Source organism: Acyrthosiphon pisum, chromosome A2 (genome assembly GCF_005508785.2).
Source record: "Acyrthosiphon pisum isolate AL4f chromosome A2, pea_aphid_22Mar2018_4r6ur, whole genome shotgun sequence".
Classification (NCBI taxonomy): Eukaryota; Metazoa; Arthropoda; class Insecta; order Hemiptera; family Aphididae; genus Acyrthosiphon; species Acyrthosiphon pisum.
Window position 1 is genome coordinate 93,181,566 of NC_042495.1, and position 15,013 is coordinate 93,196,578.

At 30.4% G+C, this 15,013-nt stretch overlaps 1 long non-coding RNA gene across 1 annotated transcript; it reads right to left on the reverse strand.

Annotated features, from left to right (window-relative positions):
* Nucleotides 1–395: 395 nt before the first annotated feature.
* Nucleotides 396–1,623, reverse strand: LOC115034246. Its single transcript, XR_003839594.1, has 2 exons — nt 715–1,623; nt 396–654 (listed from the first exon to the last, which is right to left on the reverse strand). It is a non-coding gene; the product is annotated as an uncharacterized LOC115034246 (long non-coding RNA).
* Nucleotides 1,624–15,013: the final 13,390 nt, after the last annotated feature.

Here is a 15,013-nt window from a genome sequence, read left to right on the forward strand (position 1 = left end):
ACGCGGTCACCCTAGAATCGTGTCGTAATAATAATATTGTTATAAGGACGACCGATCGACACCGCTTCGTCACGCCACTACTCCAGTGGCGTGTATTTATTATTGTTTGCGTTGTGACGATCGCCCATTGGCGTGAGCAGCGCGGAAAGAGTGTTGAAAACAACACGTTATTATGATAGCATACAATATTATATTATTGTACCACACATACACATAGACGTGTGCACAGGGCGAGCCGGCAGATCCCGAGGTCGACCGGAAATTTTTTGGTGGCATGGTAAAGTTTGCGTAGGTATAAGTTTTGTTAGAGTGATTATTATATTGCAATGATAATATTGTGTTCGTGGTCGTGGAAATTTTATTTTTCGTGATAGTGTAATAAAATTTTTTTTTTTTTTTACAAATGCACATACACAATCTATACATTTTGCACAATAAGCGTATAAGATAAGAGTTTAAAAAAAAACATGGATTGCTTGAAGAAGAAGCCACCCATTAGTGGCACTTACTTACTTGACGTTATATTTAGGGTAATTAAGGGATATTTCATTTAAATGGTCACGACACCATTTCCTTTTAAGTCTACGTTGTGGATTTCCAGGGAGTGAGAAGGTATGTAGCTCTTTTATTAGTGGGTTAGGGTGATTTTCAAGTCTGTCGAAAAAAAAGGTTGGAAAATAGTTTCACTTCAGTTACAACAGGTAGAATAGGTACCTAGATCTTGGTGGAGAGTTAAATTAGAGACGTAGAAGGGAACGTTAGTGATTTTTCTAAGGGTAATGTTCTGAAAGACTTGAATTTTGTTTATATTTGATTTTTTGGCCGATCCCCAGAGTTGTAACCCGTATGTCCATATTGGCTTTAGGAGAGTTTTATATACAAGTAGTTTTGTTTTTAAGCTAGTAAATTTATTTTTTGATAATATTGTTTTTAGCGATCTACATCGAGCGTTAAGGATCAATCTTTTAGCTCTTATATGTTTGTTCCACGTTAATTTTTGTTCAAGGATTAATCCTAAATATTTAACAGCATTGAGTGGTGGGATAGGTATGTTATTAATTGAAACATTTGGGCATTGACCGTGTCTAAGGGTAAAAGTTGCATGAACCGACTTGCTGTGATTTACTTGTAATACAATTAAAAATATTTGAGCGTACCACTACGCCAATTTTATTCATCTAACAAATAACAAAAAAAAAATGTGTGTACGACAACAACTACAGACATTATAATGGGTTAATAATAGTATATTAATACATCTATGACATTGTTTAATATCAAGACCAGCGGACTCTCACCGGCTCGTGGATGCACAGCACCTTCAAAGATAAACCCATAAGTACCTTCATTATAAGACAATATTAGTCACTTTAAAATGAAAGATCGTAAATTGCCCCTCCCCCCACAATAATCTAACCGCTATGTTGGCTGTTTATTACTGTGTTTAGTAATGTTTAGATTTTTGATGTGCACTGTGCTGTAAAATATTGTGAGATATTATTCCTATTAGTTTTATTCTTATCGATATCGATAGCACAATTATTATGCAACATAATTAGAGTGTATGTAGATGAGTGTAAAAAAAAATTAGGGTCATTGTCCGAGCCATTAGAGGGCACTAATTTATTGTTTCAGGCTCGAACAGAAATTGAAGTCAGCTATGCACGCCTATGCACATATACATATTATTATAACATATATTTGATGTCATCGTAATTTTAGATTTCGTCTCGTCTCGGTTTATCCCACATACGGTTCACTATATTGTAAATTTGGAATGATATTATGCTTATATTATATACGCGCCTGCTCACTGCCCCCTACACATAATATTGTACGCCGTTTAAGTTTCAATTTTAGAGATAACGGTGAAAACTCAGCGGCAATAATGATGACGATCCCGATCAATGCGTTTGTAATCATCTAAACGCTTTTCGCTTTGTTACCTGCACTGTATATCAAAGACCTAAATTGACAGCCTGCCAGCTGTATATATAAGATATCCGACAGTAATGACTATCAACGATGACAATATAATTATGATAATAATAATAATTGTAAAACGGCGTGTTTGACGTGACGTCGGAATTTCGTCGATTGATACATATAATTATACGAAATACATAACGTATATTAGTATTATACCTATAGATTTCGGAATAAATTTACATGTCATTTTAGCTAATTATCACCAATCTAACCGTCAGTCTTACAAGCGTTTGAATCGCGACGTTTAAAATATTATTAATATTTAATATTTTGCAATTTTTTATTCAAAATGTAATATGATATACCTACCTAAGTACAGTGCTTGGAAAAATGAATTAGTTTTAGTTCATCTTGTTAAAATGGAACTAAATCGTTCCTTTTTCTTGGCTTCAATAAAGAAACTAGGTAGTTCCATTCCTCGTTCCTAAATAAAGAACACTTTTCGTTTCTCAATAATTTTTAAATTGTTTTAATATAATTTAAAGGTAGTAATAAATTGTTTAATTATGTTTATTATGTGTATTAAGATGGGTAAACAAAAGGAGCTATTAACTACAATAAAAACACGGAAGCTTATGAATATATATTGGACACATTATGATAAATAATCAACGATATAATATACTCCAGTTTATATTACAAGGAAAGATAGAAGGAAAAAGAAGTGTCGGAAGAAGACGAATATCTTGGATGAAGAATCTCCGCAACTGGCACAATCGATTGATTTATTTCGGGCATCACTTGACAGGAATGACATTGCAAATATGATATCCAACATCCGGAACGGATAGGAAAACTCATAGAAGAAGAAGAATTATGTATAAGAATTATGAATTAAAACGTTTAATTTTTTATTCCATATAAGTTAAAACCGCCGTGACTGACTTGATATTTTCTATATTATCGTATCAGGATTTAATAAGCTCATGCCTCATTATATTGACTTAATTTCTAAAAAAAAAAAAAAAATTATAAAAACGTTTGCTCTAAAAATTATTTAAATTCCAAATGCTTATGAATGAATTAACGAAAAAAGGATAAATAAATTCGATCACGTACCTCTAAAAAATAAATGAAACTAAACAATTCATAAAAAAAGTATATGACTAATTAAACATAACAGTATAATATTTCTTAAATTGTTTATTTTTGATATTTTTTGTTAGATGTTTAAATAGTATTACATTTTTATTTTTATCTACTAAAATTGATGTAATCCGTGGATTTTATGTTGTTATTATACACTTTAGTACTTTACAATATTATGGATATATGTTATACATAAATATTTTACGTCTTTCACTTTTATATTATAACTAATATGATTTTGTGAAAATAAATTATATGTTCATTATTTGTTATTCTTGAAAATCCAATAATAATTTTCAAGTTTTTTAACAATATCTTATTAAGATATCCATCAGATTTCGATTTCCCAGTAATTAAAAAAATTAAATTAAAAATTGTATACAAGGAAAATATAACGATTGAGCGGCGTACATATATATTTATTTTTTTATGTCGCTATTATAGGATTATGAGAAAGTAGTAAATAAAACAAAAAAGCATTTTCTATGAATCCTAGTCTCTGGCATATTATTGCATCGTATTGGAGGGCTTGTGGTATATAGTTTTTAACAATTTACTTAAAAAACTACGACGGCCTTAAAAGCACTATCTACGTCAAATATCCTATATGTGTATGGAGGCGGGCTATACATAAGAAACTTTCGGAGAATTCATTCTCCTCGGAACGGAAAAGTGTATACTGACACACACACACACACACACACATATATATGTATTAAAAAAAAGAACATGTCATTGTAAAAACGTATATTTATATATATATAGCTTCCGCAGCGTTTCTGAAGGTACTCGCGTTGTATTATGCCCAGATAAATTAAGTGGTTCGGGTATTGATTGGACCGAAAGCTACCGGAAAATCCAAGAAAATACGCATTACATAGCAAAACATTTCACTTCTACAGAATAAGGGGTATTTTTTTTTCTTTAAAGTTTAATTTCATAAACGAGCACTTGTATATATATATATGTGTGTATTTATAAGAAAGGAAAAAGAAATTATCGACGGGTATATTTTTTTTGCACTCTTTCTATATCATTACGTCATTAATCACTTCCGGTGTCCTTTTCACCACTGAAGTTACTACTACCCCCCTCGACCCCGGTTGACAATAAAGCCGAGCTTTTACGACTATATATAGCTGCGTATAAAATTGAATCAGTCCTGCTGTACATAACTAGTCCACGTTCTAATGTAAGTACCGTCAGCAAGGCGATAAAAGATGATATATTACCGTCCGGCCGATCGTGTTTCCTAGAAAGTGACTGATAATAATATGATATACCTAAACGTGTGTGCGGGGGTGGGGGTGGCAAGGGGAGGGGGAGGACCAGTCAATATTGATATTAATAATAAATACTTTCCAGTGACAGTGTGGCGGAAACCGTGTGCTCCGCATATCTCTATCTGGTTGAGGGTGTACGAGACGTCGCACGTATATTATATCATATTAATATAATATTATGTACATATTATACGACTGAGCATGTATAATGTGATCCACCGGACGGCCACTGTGCGTGTGCGGACGGTATAATATTATTGTCGTCTTAGGTTCGGTATAAATTATTCGCGCGCGCGTGTCAGCCGAAAGAATATATAATAATATATCATGTGAAATGTGCAACTCAAAACGCCGACAGCCGCGGCAAAAAGGATGACGATAATTAATAGCAGCACGCGTTCTTGAATCTAAATATTGATTTTACGTCTGGAAAGGCTCGCGTATAACATGGTGTATCTGAAGTGGTAAATATATAAGGTTTAATGGAGTTTGCCCAACCACTTCTGAAAAGTATACACATACTATATGGGTGGGTAGGTACCCACTATAGAATATATAACCACGCGGCCCTCGGTAGAATTGAGTTTTATCGTTTTTAACGACCTGCTGCCGCGGGAGATCGTGGTGCGTCTACGATATGTTTCGTATTAATTAATATTACGTTTTTATTTTATCTTGAGTTTTTTTGTTTGTGAATTCGGAGTGAATACTTTCGAGCACTAATTAATTATTTCAAAATGTATATTATTTAAAAGTGTGGTGTTTTTTACACGGTCCGTAACGAATCATTATATACGCGTAAAAATTACGCTATCCAAACGAATACGTATTCCATTAATTAATTCTCTAAAAGCAGAAATACATATAAATAAATCATATTCGTCGACACTGCGTTTGCACCAAACACGTATTATACTGCAACTGTTGTATTAGTAAATTATTATAGTATTATTGTAGTAGTACACGTTTTCGAAAATATTTCAATTTGTTATAACGTTTTAGACATTTTGATATTTAAGCTCGGATATTTAAGGAATCCTTGAATTAATCCTTTTCCTTTGTGCAGTTTATATCGTGTATACGTTAACAACTATTTAAATTTACTCGCGCAAAGTTTAGTACGGCAACGTATAATATTTCCAACAAACATTTGAACCGTCTCGGCCAATATTTTAATATCTCATTTCACATGATGACAACATTATAATAATAATATGTTTTATGCGACTAAAACGTTACACGTTCGTATTATACAAACAGTTTTGTTTTGAATTAATTGTAAAATGTACATATTATACAATATATGTGCATAGCAAACAGCGTACACATACGAGTGCATTTAATATAATATATGTGTGTGTGTGTTCCCATGTTTTACATATTAAGGCCATCGGAGCAGCAGTGAGCAAAACGAACTTTATATTGTTACACACGATTATTATAGCATGAGATATTGAAGCTCACCGTCGTGCCCTATATATACGCCAGATACCTATATTATATATAACAACTGTCTAAATATATAAGACCGGGGCCACCAGCGGTAAATGTTTATACTACAGCAATTATAATGAGTACAAATTGTGCATTGAATATCCTTAATATAGTGTAATTGTGTGTAAAAAAAAACCAAAGCCGTACCATATACTCGTAACGTGGTATATGCGGTAACTATAAGCATTAAAACGTCGTCTATCTCTGGTACGGTGTATTTTCTGCTGCAGTGACGGATTAAATATAAATCGGGGGAACACGCTCGGGTTTTGGTGTTAATAGTATTAGACACGTCGTCTTACCGAGTACAATGTTGAACGTAGGTACCTTTATTGTAATAAAAAGCTATCATAATATATTTACAGCAGGATGCAATACACAGAGCAAGCGATGGAACGACACTGGGTTCGGCGCACGCATAATATATATCAGGGAGAAAGATAATTTTTATACATTTTTTTCAGTTAGATTTAGTTAGTCAGGGTTTTTAGATCAAAAAATATTTGTAAATATATGGTAAAAAAAAATTAATTTTGCTCAAATAATGTTAGGTGACCTACCTCTGATATTACTATTGTACCGACCTATAAGATGTCCTATTTTTCTTCTGTCAATACCCACCCACCCGTATTTAAGGTATTACTTGAACAACACTTTGTCTCTATGTGCCACTGAATTCCATTAATATAGAACGAATATGTAGGCAGGTCCGGATCTAAGTCTTAAGAGGACAAGGTGCAACTGCCAATCGGAGGCAACTAAATCTAAAATATAACCGACATAAAACTATTAACACTTATCTATTTATTGAATACGTATTGATTGTTTATATTATAATAAATAACTAAAAAACACAAAATTTAAGTACCTAAATTGGTGGTTATAGGTTAATTATAAAATTATACATTACATACATTATTCACATATCTCTTATATTTGATGAAGTATGCTATAGTATAATTAATGTGGTTTTATGATATGAAGTAATAACTGCATTCTCGAAATTATGCTAAAATAAAACAAAACAACTAATACAAGTATTATATGAGTTATGAATCATATACGAAATATAATATATTAACTATTTTATAAATGGTTACTTTCCACAATATTGAAGCATGGTTAACAGTTCAAAACCAACTAATAGGTACTACATAATAGTGTCAATATATTAAATTATTGAGTAAAATAAAATAATTAAAAATAACCATTGTTTAGATTGGCTTTTTGTTCTGTTTTACATTATTACAATATACGTATATAAAATCTAAGTAAATTTGAATTTATTACATTTTTTCTTTGTCTTTTAGATGCTCCACTTTCAAACTATTTGTCGTAAGAAATTTTTATATTTAAAGTCAATAATAGATTATTTATATTCTATTGTAGATAAATTACATTTTTAATAAGAAAATTTAAAATAAATATAATAAAATATGCACAAAATAAAAGACCAAACATACGTAAAACCATAACTTTATCAATTGATTAAATGCACAACACGGTGTAGTCTACACCAGTGACCGTGTAAAAATAAATACATATTGTGCTGCGGCCCGACAAAAATAAGTAAATATAGTAACCTAATCCACGATTGTATAAAAATAGTATACTGTTATATTGTATTCTACAACTATAGGTAATGTTTTTATAAATAATTAATAAATAATATGTAAAACGAACAATAATAATGATAAATCGTTCAATAAAATCCTAACCGTCTAAAATGAGTGATAGCAGGTAATTTCTTAAAATATTTTTTTGACTATTATTTAATTTCAATAAAATTTAAATTTAAACTTAATAATTCTTCAATTTACAAAATTAGATAATTTAAGACTCCAACCTGAGGCCCCGGTGGAATGCACCCTCTGCACCACAGCTAAATCCGACATTGAATGTAAGAGACACCGAACGCATCTGGGATATATTATATTATATTATATTGTATATTATACTGATAAAATATAAACACTGCAACGATATGAAACGATATGAAACACTATTACATAGGTATGGATAAAAACGTGACGTGTCCATCACTCTATCAGCCACAGTAATATTATATGATATTATGTTGTGGAAAAAGCGTAATAATTACACGACGGATTTTTTTTATAGCACGGTAGATATTCCATTATAACTTCAGATGATGAATTATTGTTCGACAAATAATAAAAATTAATTTTATAACGCGCAACTAGGTTAGTACAATGGTGTAATATTATAAGTGCACAATATATAATATACCTATTATGTTACTGACAAACTATATATAGAGAATTAGGGCATTGATCGTTTTATACGACTGCGTTTCGATAATCGACTGGTGAGTGGTGACTGAGTATGGAATACTGCGCACTATGTAAGTATACTGTTTTTAATTTTTTTTTTTTTTTGTAGTTTTTACAACTGCGTAGAATGATATTATTATTATTTTTTTTTGTGATAAGATTGTAAAAGTTCTAAACAAAAAACATAACTCAATAATATTGCAAGACAGTATAATCGTAAAAATTCCCGACGACTTTGCAAGTTGAATGCCATAATGCCATAGAGGTGATCTATTTTAAAATAATCTTAAATAATATTGTACAACTATGAAATGAATAACAATTAGGTATACTAGTTTATTGTAATTGGGGCTAGAATATTTTAGAACTTATAGTTGTAAAAAATTCTATAATTCTATACAATTTTTAAATTACTATTATATATTATTAAAGATATAATTATACAATGTAAGTATTACTTTAAAAACATTATTTCAGTTCACGTATGCTTATTATTAGGCAGTAAGATTTTTGTGGTATAGGTAATTAATAGGCAATGACTCCAGAAAAATTAAAAATTTCTTAGCTCGGTACTGAATATAAATAATATCATATAATATATCTGTTGTTATGATGATAAAATAATAAATTCCGTTACTTCACTGTAGAAGTCTGTTGAATTTTGGCGTATACATCCGTAAAAAAATGCAATCATCGTGTTTCATTAGTTATTTATACACATTCTGATATATTTTGACCGATAATAAAAAAAAAAATAGGTAATTGTACTCTGTTTTGATATTCTCGCAATCAACGATAGAATATAAAGTAGGCACAAGATTTGCTTATTGGAATATTTTGGTGGCATCAAAATATAATATTACCTATATTGATATTTTAAAATGCGTTGTAAAAATGACATCAATGCATTATAGTATTTGCTTAGTATTAATTTCTAAGTATTTACTGATTGAAAAGTTAATTATTATAATTTTCTATGAATACGTTGCAGCACTTAGAATATCTAAAAATGTATTAATAGCTGGTGGTGTTGTATCAAAACAATAGACTAATACAAAATTAAATCTCTGAAATAGGTAGGCTATATTATAGTATAGGCGCAAATAACCCAAAAATATTAGGACAGCTTAAGCACCCAAACAATTTGAGAGGAGGTAAAGCCGTGATGTGCTTTACCTCTCACACTCCTCTTATATTCATACTTCTTCTTATAACCGTTGCATACGAGTATATGACATCTGTATTAAAAAAATAATATAAATTAAAGATTTAATATTTAAACCAATATTGTATAGTTGTGTGAATTTGTAGAAAAATTAAATATTTTTAGCTTATTTTATTATAATTATAACTTTCATCACAAAAAGTTTGAATTAGGGACAAGATTTGCACAAGATTCGGGGTGCTAGCATTAAAATCCAGGGTGCTAAGCACCCTTAGCAGCCCTGTGGTTTGCGCCAATGGCTCAAATAACGCCAATGGTCATATAACAATAACGAACTATAAAGAGTGTGCACCCATTAATCAAGTGTAATATATTTAAATAAAAACAATAATAACAATAATAATAATAGTTCCTAAAATTTTTAATTTGTATATAAAAAAAAAAAACACTTTATCAGCTAGAGTTTTGAACCTAATCGGACCGGGATCGGACTAATGTATATATTTTAATAGTGACCCGAAGTGTTTAAACGACGTAATGATATGGTAATAGTATATGTGTGTAATCCGCCCGAAAAAACGGCAATATAACCAATATATATCGTCCTGCAGCACCAGTGACCACATAGTGAGTTATTACCGAAACTTTTCCGACCCGATACGTATACCTACACACACATATATATATATATTATATACATGCATCGATTCGCAAACTATCGAAACGAAATACACAACACACATACATAATATATATATATATATATGTGAGAGCGAATTGAAAATACAATGCTCGGGGTATTAATACAAATGGCGTTTCTCCGCCATATATTGTCTCCTCGGGGCGGAATTCTATACTTATTCGAGCTGTGCAGGTATAAGGATACGACTTTCAAACGTCACCTACGATATATTATATTATTCGTATCGAAATACTTTAGATGCGTCCGTGTAAGACATATATTATAATATAAACAGAACGATAAAATTTGATAGGTCGAGGTCGGTGTGTGTGTGTGTATACAATTAAATAAATATTATAAACGGTATAATGTTCCGCGATTTACATAAATGGCCGAGTTCCGTCGTTATATTATTACATTTTTATTATACTATGTTTCATCGGGTTTCCGATCGATCGGTTTCGATATATTATTATTATTATTATTATTATTTTAGTTGACATTTTTTAATTTGATCAAACAATAATACGACATCCATTCGTAAGGACCGTTTTCCGTTTTTCTACAAATATATATAATATTATATTCTTTCTATAAACATTTTATCTTTTAGCAATTTGTTCACAATATATTACTATATAATATAAAATAGAACGCTTATATAATCTTAGTTCTTTCGATCGAACAGACTTCGATAACAATTTGAAAAAATGACCATGGACACGATAGTTATGTATCATGTCGCAGTGTTTAAACCATAGTATCATACCTATATATTATTGTAAAATATAATACCTACATATTTTATTCCCCGTGGAAATTAATTCGATGGACCATTGCCCGACGGTCGCTAATAATCGAGTTCAATATTATATTTTATCGATTATATGACTTTTATTGATTAAATTTCTGCAAAGATCATTTTAAATTGTTACAATACGCATGTATTCACGTACAAATAATATATTATATTGATTTATTTGCGGAACGAAGAAAAAAAAACATATAACATTACCTATGCAATAAACATTTATTACAATTTTCACCCAAAATGCACCGCGTGTTAAACCTTTTCGACCATTGTTTTCATTTTATTATTTTTATTTTTGTTTTTAACAAAATGCATACCTATACCTTTTATTTTGACGGAGGTATTTTGTAACGCGTTGAGAACCTAACGTGAAACGGTATCGAGCCGCGAGGATGATCATGGTTAGCATTAAAGCGTCTCATATATAGGTAAGCGTTTTCTCTTTTAACACCTCCTCAGTATGTGTGTGTGTGTGTGTGTGTGTGTGTGTGTGTGTGTTAGCTTACGCGAGCTTCCGTACAGAGCCTTTAAAGCGAAATGTTTATGGATTCACTATACGGTATGGCAAACGCACAAGGCAATAAATATAATAATATACCTAAACGGGCTGAACGTTTCACAGTTTTTACACTATAAATTGGTTAAAAGTAGATTAAGCCACGAGAGCCGCGGCGAGAGGGGAAACCATCGATGTTGAACACGAAAAAAACACGAGTTGAAAACTTTTCCCCTAAAATTATACGAAATCGGTTATGATAAACATCTGTTATGGTTATCTCACGGCCGTGCGCGTATTCGTAACGACAGCAGCAAAAAAATAAAACAGAATGTCGAGGATTACAATATATTATATTATACATAAGTACGAGCGTTTATTCGGGAAAATTGAATGTTTATATAAAACTCTAAATGGGCTATTTAGGAGTATACGTATATATATGTATACTTGCGGCAGGTTCGTTTGAAATAATAATATATTCAGTACCTACATCTCCGGCTAAGGTCGTTTACAATAACTCTACGCGAGGTCCGGATCAATATTTTTCATTGCGGTCTTGGGCACAAAGAAAATATAATATATCCACTTAATGGACCGCGTTTTTATGTGCATTTTTTATTTTTTATTTTTTTTAATGTATTTCATCTTTTACGCTCCATTTGTTTTCTCGTACGCACTATACGCACACGACTGTGAATAATACTACGACGCGAGACACCTGCGGCACACGCCGTCAAAAGCTGCGAGGGGACATGTTGTCCTGTATCTACATGTAAATGTCTCACGAGGTTTTAATTAACTTTTTCGGTTTTTTTTTTTCATAACTGAATAACGCAATAAGCTAATTATTTGAATGTGCTCGTACCGTATGATATGCAAACGGCGTGTGTTGCAGTGTTGTGAATAAAACTCGACAAACTTGAGAATATAGCTGGTGATTACATTTGATCAAGAAAGTCGCACACGATAGTATATTATATTATATTATCATACGATATATACGCGTATACTTGATATTATGGCGTACGACTTTCGAGTCGAGAGAAAGACAAATGGAAACCCTGCCGGTAAAATATATAATAAACGTCTTAACAATAATATTATTTTGAAGAAAACAAAATAATTATCATTGACGCTTGTGAAGAGAACAGAGTGATGACTCGACAAACGTTTAATGTCTATGACGAATTTCGTGTAATAAAATACGATTGTATAATATTAAAACAACTGTAATATTGTAGAATTAACTATCATAATATATATTATATAGTATTATTTATGTATAAAACACTATAGGTACCTATATATGTATTATTAATTATTATAAACGTGTACAATTCAAACTTATATTTTTGCGCTGGAAATGAGGATCTATAGCAAGTGACTTTATTTTATAAGAATATTTTTTCCGAATTCGTATGTAGTTCGTTATGAGTCATAATAACTTACTTATGACAAACAAGTGTTAATTTATTTTTATTTGGAAAAACCTGTTTTATTCTTAGAGGTATAGGTACTTTAAAAATGTTAATTAAATCGCGAATAAATATATATATATATTAATTATATATTATATATCGTATAATTTAATATCAAATGTACCTATACAGTATACATTGCTGGCAATAAAAATGCCATTTTTAAATTAATCGGAACAAACAATAAATACAGATTCAAATGAGTATATTTGAACAGATGACAGAGCTTTTGAAAAAACCAAGACTATTGTTATCAAATAAATGAGTTTTGTTTTCACGATATTCGGTCGTATATAATATATGTGGCGTGCTTTGTTTATTTTCAAAAATATCAACCATAAATCTGAGTATTTTTTTTCGTTTGATTTAAAAATTGATTGTCACTGATAAATTATGCATCACAGTTATTTCGTTTTTATTATAATTTCGAATGCTCAATTTTTAGTTCACAGTTACTGTATAGAATCTTTATAAAAACTGTATAATGTTTGTGCCTCGGTGAGCCAAGTCTAAACCATTATAAATAATAAATACTAAGTCACAATACATCACAAGTCTTAATCACATTACACAATACATATTTTAGTTATTTGAACTTTACAGAGACATTTTGAGTTGCAGTTAAACGAGTAATTGTTTTGAAATAATGACTATATTTTAAAGGTAACATGTTTCGTAAAGAGCCAGGTATGTAAACTATAATATTTAATTTTGACTTTAAAGTCGAAAAGCAAAGTAAGAATGAAAATTATAAAATAAAAAAAAGATCGAACATATAATGTTAATATTACCTACTCGGATTACGCACATATGTATTTATATTGTTATTATTTAGTACGAGCGTAGATAAAATAATACGACAGTAGAAATATGAGATACAAACCATACACATAATATTCTTAACGTGGATTATTATGATTTCGATAACAAGCGTATGGGGCTGAGAATTGAGATCGTAAAAAAATATGTATCTCATGCATTACTGTTTGCATACACGATTGAAAAATCGAGAAAAAACGTTTCTGTACAACTGTAATGCAGGAGTCTTCGAAGTTTTTGGGACCACCTGTTATTTAAAAAAAAAAATCGCGGACCACACTCGTTATAAAAACACAAATTAAATGATTAAAAATGTATGAAAAATACATTCTAACCTATATAAAATGTATTTGTGGATCTCAAATAAAGACAGTGTGGCTTTGAAGATCTCTTCTGTACAGTGAAACTGAGGAAAGAAAACTATGGATATAATGATATTAGTATTGCGTTTATCAGCGTATGCACAGTAAAGTTTCCGAATAACAATAATTTTACTAAATGAAAAACGATTTTCTGGGAAATTAGACGGTCGTTTCGGAAAAAGCGATAACACGTACATATTGTCATTTCCACAACCGTGGCTTATAGATTAACCGATGACGGTCCATTGTGATATTATAACCTGCACTGACAATAAAAACATTAAAAAAAAAACGTGTTGAATTATGTTTATTGCATTTTTTTCCTCTCGTGTATACTATTTTGATATGAACTTCACATTTTTATTTCATTCGACCGTTGTTCGTTGAAAAAATATACATTTGTTTTCGGGATTAAAATAACGTTATACTCGATATTATATGATGTAAATAATTTCGTTCGTATGATGAAAGTTCGGTGGATAAAATAGTAAAAGTATTTCCAATCGAATAAATATTAATTTGTTGTTTTAATTAGTTTGGACATTCAAATTAAAATGTATTAAACGAGAATTGTGTTACGTTTCGCATTTATAAACTAAATGCTAATACAGATCTATTTTACCGAAATACTGTATACTTAAAGTTGTGGGGGCTCAGCTATCAAAGTCTGATTTATTTAATATAAATACTATTGAATTATATAAAAATAATTATTTTATATATCTCAACGATTTTATAAAAAATATTGCATAAATCTATTTTTTTGTAAAGAAGAATTCAATCAGGTTATCAAACGATTGGTTTTAATATTTTGTCTAATATTAGATATCAGAATAATATTTTAACGAAATACGCATAATAAATGTAAGTTGTTTAATCGAAAAAAAAAGATTTAGAAATTAAACCAAATTATTAGCTTGATGTTTTCATTAAATTACGAGCGAAGTACTGACACTGTTAATTCCACTCGTTTCCCACCGATTACAATCTAGTTCCTATTAATAATATCGTTAGTTTAATTAATAATTCTAATGAAAAAAAAAATTAA